The following is an 8,326-nucleotide window of genomic DNA, read 5'->3' on the forward strand; positions in this document are numbered from 1 at the left end:
AAGTTGTTTCGCCTGCCACCTTCTGGTAGGATCAAGGAAGTGCCAGCATCCAAACTAGCAGGACAGGGCGTCAGAGCTGGACTCTGAATGAAACAACATTTTAGGACTGCCTTAATCAGTTTATTTTGCTTCTGTTTTCCTTTGTATGTCTGCACAAGAGTGATATATGACAAAAATTGATGTCTGAATATGTGTAAGCAAGCTCTTTAAACGTATAAAATAGAATGAGCTTCCAGGCAAGCTCACCCTGGCATTACACCACCAGCATTCCACCTAAAGGCTCACACTGGGTCTGTCTGTCCAGGTCCTTCCCTCGGACACCAACACTTGCTCAGCCTTCATGCAGGTGCAGCCCAGAAGTGAACGGGCGTCCGCTCCCCTGGGAGCACTGTCAACAGAGTGGGTCAGGATTGGGAGGTAAGTGACCCAGCCTCCTCCCTGTGGGTGGACAACTCTGCGTGCTTCTTGGAAGGCCCTGAGGGATGGACTTCCCACTGCTGACAGCACTGACTGCAGATTCTCACCCTCATGCTGGCCTGTCCCCTCCCCTGCCTCCTGGGTCTCCTCTTACTCTGCACCCCAAATCTTGGCTCAGGCTCCACATGTGGGCAGACTTGAGCCCTTTCATTTAATTCTGGCACTTGACCACAGACAGATGACAATCAAGAACTGAGCACCACCTTTCTTACGTTAGTTACAACTTCTGGTTTGATGTGATTGATGAACCACCATATTGTTTAAAGTCAACTTTATTTTTTAGTATAGTGTTAGCTTTACAGAAAAATTAAGCAGATAGTAGAGAGACTTCCCATACACCCTGCGCCCAAATCCTCTATTATTACATCTTACATTAATATGGGACATTTGTTACAGTTAATGAATCAATATGGATAATTATTCATTCAAGTCCATACTTTACTTAGAATTCTTTCATTCTTCTGTTCTAGAATCTCATCAGGACACCACATTAAGTAGTCACATCTCCTTCAGCGCCTCTTGAGAGGTCACAGTTTCTCAGATTTCCCTTGTTTTTGATGACCTTGACCATTTTGAATTTTGTCAGCTGTTTTACAGAACATTCCTCAATTGGGATTTGTCAGATGTTTGTGCACAGTTATGAGTTTTAGAGGGAGAAAGACTGAAGCGTTTACCTTGTATTATCTTCATCCTGTCATATCCAGGGTCCATACTAACAACATGCCTTATCGCCAGTGACCTTGACCTTGGCCACCTGGCTGAGATAGAACTTGCCAACTTTCTGCACTGCCAAGCCATTCTCCCCAACCCTTTCCAAACTGAACACTTCGGAAGGAAGTCACCTTGTGCAGCTCATGCTTGAAGAATGGAACAGCTTACGTGCAGATTATCTGCATAAATTATTCAGAATTCTGCATGGGGGGGTGATCTCTTCTCCCCAACATGTTTATCTATTCAATCAGTTGGATATTTACTTTATACTCTGGGTTATAATCTGATATTTTGTTGCTCAAAATGTTTAGCCATGAGATCCTTCAGCCACCTCCTGCATCCCTTTGACACAGTTCTATCATTGTGGTTTTTCGTTTTGTTTTGAGCACTTCTCTACTTTCTGGCACTACCAGGTGATCCAGGCTAATCTATTTCCTGCTCTGTTTTTTTTTTTTAACATTTTTTATTGAGTTATAGTCATTTTACAACGTTGTGTCAAATTCCAGTGTAGAGCACAATTTTTCAGTTACACATGAACACACATATATTCATTGTCACATTTTTTTCACTGTGAGCTACCAAGATCTTGTATATATTTCCCTGTGCTATACAGTATAATCTTGTTTATCTATTCTACGTATGCCTGTCAGTATCTACAAATTTTGAAATCCCAGTCTATCCCTTCCCACAAGTTTGTATTCTATGTCTATGAGTCTGTTTCTGTTTTGTATTTTTTTCTTTTTTTTAGATTCCACATATATGAGCGATCTCATATGGTATTTTTCTTTCTCTTTCTGGCTTACTTCACTTAGAATGACATTCTCCAGGGACATCCATGTTGCTGCAAATGGCGTTATGTTGTCGGTTTTTATGGCTGAATAGTATTCCATTGTAAAAATATACCACATCTTCTTTATCCAGTCATCTGTTGATGGACATCTAGGCTGTTTCCATGTCTTGGCTATTGTAAATAGTGCCACTATGAACATTGGGGTGCTGGTGTCTTTTTGAAGTAGGGTTCCTTCTGGATATACTGCCCAGGAGCGGGATTCCTGGGTCATATGGTAAGTCTAGTCCTAGTCTTTTGAGGAATCTCCATACTGTTTTCCACAGTGGCTGCTCAGGTTTTAGATTCAGCCACTTCTGTAAAGAGCTCTGGTTCCTTTTTTTGGCAATATTAGAAATTAATATCTGAGTGATAGGTGTGGTCTTTATTACTGGGGTGTCATTGCTTTTCAGTCCCTGCAACTGAGAGCAAGGAAATGTGTTTACTAATCTGCGTATACACACTATCTACATATGCTACCACTTGTGCCTGTATTAAGTTAGACAGGAGTTCACACTGATGGCTCCAACTCTAATCCATTACACTTGGATCGCTCCAGCCTCCTCCTCCAGCTTATCTGTAACTTCATGCTCCAAAAGTGAGAAACCTGGCTCCCATCAGCTGCTGTCCACTTGTTTAAACCTGGTATATGACAGCAGTATCAGAACTATTAACATGTGCCAATGTGAGAAATAACTTTATCAGCTGGAGTACCGTATTTAAGTACACATTTCTTTTGTCTTTCATCTTACAGACTCCACTCATTTCCAAGGTTACCTGGGTCAGCACCTTTCCCCTAACCCCTTCCATGAGGTTGTTTCAAACACTTCTAAGAGAGTTAATTGTTTTACTACATTCTGTATTCCATCCATGTAGCCCCTGACTCCCTTAGAGATTTTTTTAATTTGCATACATTAAGAGTCACTGTGCTGTAAAGTTCTATGGGTTTTGACAAATGCAAAATGTCGTACCTCCACCATCGTTTCATTCAGAATAGTTTCACTGTCCTAAAAATCCTTCGTGCTTCACCTATTCAACCCTCCCACCCGCCCCCGAACCCCTGATCTTTTTAACATCTCCACAGCTTTGCCTTCTCCAGAACATCAAATAATTAGAATCACACCACAGACAGTCTTTTCAGACTCTTATTTCACTCAGCATTGATGCTTTTTGTGGCTTGGTAGCTCATTTCTTTTTACCACTGAATTACCTTCCATTGTATCAAATTATAATTTGTTTAGATATTTATCTACTGATAGACATTCTGGTTGTTTGGGTTTTGGTCATTATAAACAAAGCTGCTATAAACATTTGTGTGCAGATTTTTGTGTGGACGTAAGTTTCATATAAGTTGGGTAAACACGTAGGGGCATGACTCCTGGATCATATGGTAAGACTATGAAGAGTATTTATTATCCATTCATACTTACTGTGCTTACTGTTTTAGGTTTATTTCTAGCATCCTCTTTTGGGCTTTCTATGATTCTGCCTTTTCTGTTTCTTTTTATTCTTCAATCTAGTCTTTTTTTTTTAATTGACTGAGCCCCCCTCACACACATACATATACTACTTTAAGTTACATACTTTTTTTCTTTCACTGCTACTTGAATATTTTAACATGCATAACCTCTTGACTATTTATAAGTGTCTAAGAACATTTAAGCCCCAATTAAGCCCCCTTCAATTTGTGTTATTTTGTCCTGTTTTTCAGTTCTATTTTGTCTTAATATCATATTATTCATATTGTTTTGTGAAGTCAATGCTCATTCAGATTTACCCATCTTTTGGTCACTATGCTTTCTCGAGTCTCAGAGCTTTCATTAGTTCATTGTCCTTCTGCAAAAGTAAATCCTCTACATTTCCTTTAGTGAGAGTCTACTGACGATAAATGTACTCACCCTATGTCTGAAATATCCATTTCAACCTCATTCCTAAGATATAGCTTCACTGGGTATTAATGATTTTTTTAATTGAAGCATAGTTGATTTACAATGTTGTGTAAATTTCTGGTGTACAGCATAGTGATTCAGTTATACATATATATTCTTTTTCATATTCTTTATCATTATAGGTTATTACAAGATACTGAATACAGTTCCCTGTGCTAAACAGTGGGTGTTCACTTTTTATCTATTTTATATATAGTAGTATGTATCTGCAAATCCCAAACTCCTAATTTATCCCTCTTTCCCTGCCCCCAGGTAACCATGTTTGTTTTCTGTGTCTGTCTGTTTCTGTTTTGTAAATAAGTTCATTTGTGCCATTTTTTTAGAGTCCACATATAAGTGATATCCTGATATTTGTCTTTGTCTGGCTTACTTCACTTAGTATGATTATCTCTAGGTCCATCCATGTTGCTGCAAATGGCATTATTTGATTACTTTTTATGGCTGAGTAGTATTCCACTGTATAAATATACCACAACTTCTTTATCCAGTCATCTAACAATGGATATTTAGGTTGTTCCCATGTCTTGGCTGTTGTAAATAGTGCTGCTATGAACATTGGGGTGCATATATCTTTTCAGATTAGTTTTCCCGAGATACATGCCCAGGAGTGGGATTGCTGGATCTTATGGTAAGTCTATTTTTAGTTTTTTAAGAAATCTCCATACTGTTTTCCATAGTGGCTGCACCAATTTACATTCCCACCAACAGTATAGGAGGGTTTCTTTTTCTCCACACCCTCTCCAGCATTTATCATTTGTGGACTTCTTAATGATGACCATTCTGACTGGTATGAGGTGATACCTCATTGTGGTTTTGACTTGCATTTCTCTGATAACTGGCAATACTGAGTATCTTTTCATGTTCCTATTGGCCATCTGTGTGTCTTCACTGGATAAATCTTTAGGTTTTCTGCCCATTTTTTGATTTGTTTGTTTGTGTTTTTGTTATTGAGTTGTATGAGCTGTTTGCACATTCTGGAGATAAAACCTTTGTCTGTTGCATTGTTCGCAAATATTTTCTCCCATTCCATAGATTGTATTTTTGTTTTGTTTATGGTTTCCTTTGCTGTGTAAATACTGTAAGTTTAATTAGGTCCCATTTATTTTTTTCCATATCCTTGGTAGACTGACCTAGGAGAACACTGCGATGATTTATGTCAGAGAAAACAATTCCTGATTAGTAGTTTTTGTCTTGTCTCTTCTTGGCCCATAGATCACTGTTCCAGTGTTCTGGCTTTCACTGCTGCTGCTGAGAAGGCAGTGGGCCTGTTATGTGTTTGTAGGTAATCCGACTTTTCCTACTGCGTTTGACATTCTGCAGTTTCACTATATATATGCTGTGGATTCCTCACTTACTTGACATTTATACAGCTTTCTGAGTTTGAGGGTTGATGTCCTTCATCAATTCTGGAAAAATCAACCTTCATCTTCCCAAATATTGCCTATATCCAATATTCTCCTTTTAAAATTCTAAGAGATATGTTAGACCTTCTCAGCCTCTCCTCCACATCTCTTAGCCTCTTACGTTTCCTCCTGTTTGTCTCTGTGTGTTACCCACAGGGTGATCATTTGGCTCTGCTTTCCAGTTTATTAGTTCTTTCTTCCACTGGATATTTTTATAAGGCATTTATATGAGCAACTCTTCTTTACTCCTTTCTTTAAACATATTAAATGTACTCACTTTTTTTTTTTGTCTTGAAAACTCTACTTCTCTAAATCTTTGCAGTCTGATTGCACCGTTTTCTGCTGGCTTTCATTCAGGATGCCTTATATGAGGCATAGTGTGATTTGTGGGTTTCTGATTTATGACTCTGAGTTCATGTCCTATGGAGAGTGTCTGAGCCTAAATTAAAGTTGCTCTTCTCGTGTGGGTATGCAGCTGCTTTGGCCCTCAGCCCGAGGGTGTTACCAACTTAGGACCTCTTTAAGAACTTGGCATGAGAAATGTTTAGACCACGTGTACCCTGGGAATTCAAACCACATGGGAGAAGGCGTGTAAGTGACTTCTTAGGGATCCCTACTTGTGTTCCTCTCCTTTCCAACTACTGCCAGTTCCCCCCAAGACTGAAGGCAGTCCTCTGGGATTCCAGCTGTTTGCAAGAGGATCCTCCTGCAGGGTTCCCCAGGCTTACCTCCTGCCACCTGTCCCCCACAAGTCCATTCTCACAGAAGCTCAGTATCACCAAGATCCGGCACATGCCCCTGGGAGTAAACGAGCTGAAGGCTCACTGACCTTTCTGCAGTTTAGCTTTCACTTTGTTTTTGGCCTCAGAGGATGAATTCTTTTCTTGATGACTCAGTGGCACATTTAAGAACATTAAAAAAAAGTTTCATCCAACATGTTGAGTTATCATTAGGTGGGCCGTTCAGAGTACCTAGTCTTTTCACAGAGTCTGATCCATGAAGTTACTGAAAGGCAATGAGGATGAAGTGGAGGAAGGGACTCTGCACTGCTCTGTTCTGTGGAGCAATTTGAAAGCAAAGAGTGGAAAGCGAGCACGGCTGTAGTTCTGACTGATGATGGGCGGGGGCTTTAACGGGAGATGCATCAGCTACTTCTAAGAGAAACCAAGATGGAAGTTCTTTCTTTCTCAGTAACAGAGGTCCAGAGAGGGCAGTCAAGAGCTGGCCTACAGGGGCTCCAGTGTCATCAGGAATATCATCCCCCCACTCTGGCTCTGTAAGCACACCTGTGGCCCAGGTGGGCTGCAATCACATCTACACCTCAGTTAGAGGGCAGAGGGGGTTAAGCCCAAAAAGGGCACATGCCACGTGTCTGTCCCTCTTAAGAAGCTTGTCCAGAACTCCCAGCCAACTTCTGGCCACCGCCCTCTGGCAGTCCGAGCCTGCAGGGAGGCTGGGGGTTTACTCTTAGCTGGTCCCACTGCTGCTCGAGCAGAGCTGGAGAATCTCAGTCTGTGGCAGGGAACAGTCTCCGCCACCCAATCAGAACACTTACTGCCTGAGGCCTCACATCAAGGGAGAGACGGAGACAAGATGATGATTTACTGGAACAAAGTCCTAAAGAGTGTGGGAGAGAACAGGGTCAAACATGCAGAGGGATGGCTTAGACACGTCCTCACTGGAGACAATGCAGAGAAGAGAAGACGAGGCTGCTGCAGCAGCGGGAGGTGGGGGCTGGACCCAGGGAACTCCTCACAGCACACAAGGGACAGGTCCCCGTGGAGTCACTGAGTGGGGGCAGTGTGCAGAGGGTAGAAAGCCTGCACCCTGGCGGTGTGAACACAAACACCAAGAATGCGTGTCGAAAGCCACCTGTCAAAAAGGCTGTATTTATTTATAACAACTGATTCCCGTAAGCAGGACAAAATCGCTGTCATAGGAACATGTTTCTAAAGTAGGCAACACAACTCACAACACATTTGGCCTGTCACACCTGAAAACTGTCAAAATTTGAGATTGTTACAGAAGAGAACTGAACTGAAAGCTGGAGGTGATAAATGACAAAAGGTTGAGGCATCAGTGACAGAGGACCCCCTCCTAAGCACCCCTTTCACATCTCTCATAAAGGGCCTTTGCATCCAGGACAACTTCTCTGAGGTACCTGGGGAAGGAGACCCCCTGGGGAGCCACTGTCTGCAACCGCAGCACGTGAGAGTGTGGATTCAGGTGTGCGTGAGGCAGGTCTGTGCGACCTAACTATACCCTTCTTCTCCTCCACAAAATAAGGAAAATCAGGAAGAATCAATTGTTATTTGATTACACAGTCAGCCCTCCACATCTGCGGATTCAACCAGCCATGGGGTAAAGCCACTCTGCGGACCTGAAGAGCCAGCCACAAGTGACCTGAGCACCCACGGATGCCCCACGGGGCTCCTGGAATTAATCCCCACGGATACCGAGGGACAATTCTATAGTCTTACCCACTTAACTTCTCCCAGTCACATTCTATCCCTACTTCCTGGAACCATTTCTCACCAATCACTAAAGAAAGGGTTACCTAGTATTTGCTTAACGCCCTTCCCTGTAACCCCGTCCTCTGAACACCGGAAGACGAACTCAGCACCTCGCTTGCCTGTCTTCCCGGTCACTATGTGTTTCTGTTCTGGACTGAGACGGACTCAATGCATAAGAGCCAAGTTGTATCACCTCTATCACATCACAAATGCTCTAAATGAAACAGAAGGAGATTAATGGTAAGTGCTGTAGGGAAGTCTCCCAGAATTAACCAACCTGTAGAGATTTGCAGATGAAGTTCAAAATCACAATACTGATCTCAGGACGGAGATGCCACCCTCTCCCTCCTTAAATCAAGCCCAGTCAGCATGAGCACAGAGCGTCCCGCGGCCTGGGAGCCGTGTGGCCAGACAGGACTTACCCAGTCCACTGGACACGTGAGCTTC

The sequence above is a fragment of the Camelus ferus genome, chromosome 28, assembly GCF_009834535.1.
Source record: "Camelus ferus isolate YT-003-E chromosome 28, BCGSAC_Cfer_1.0, whole genome shotgun sequence".
Taxonomy (NCBI): Eukaryota; Metazoa; Chordata; class Mammalia; order Artiodactyla; family Camelidae; genus Camelus; species Camelus ferus.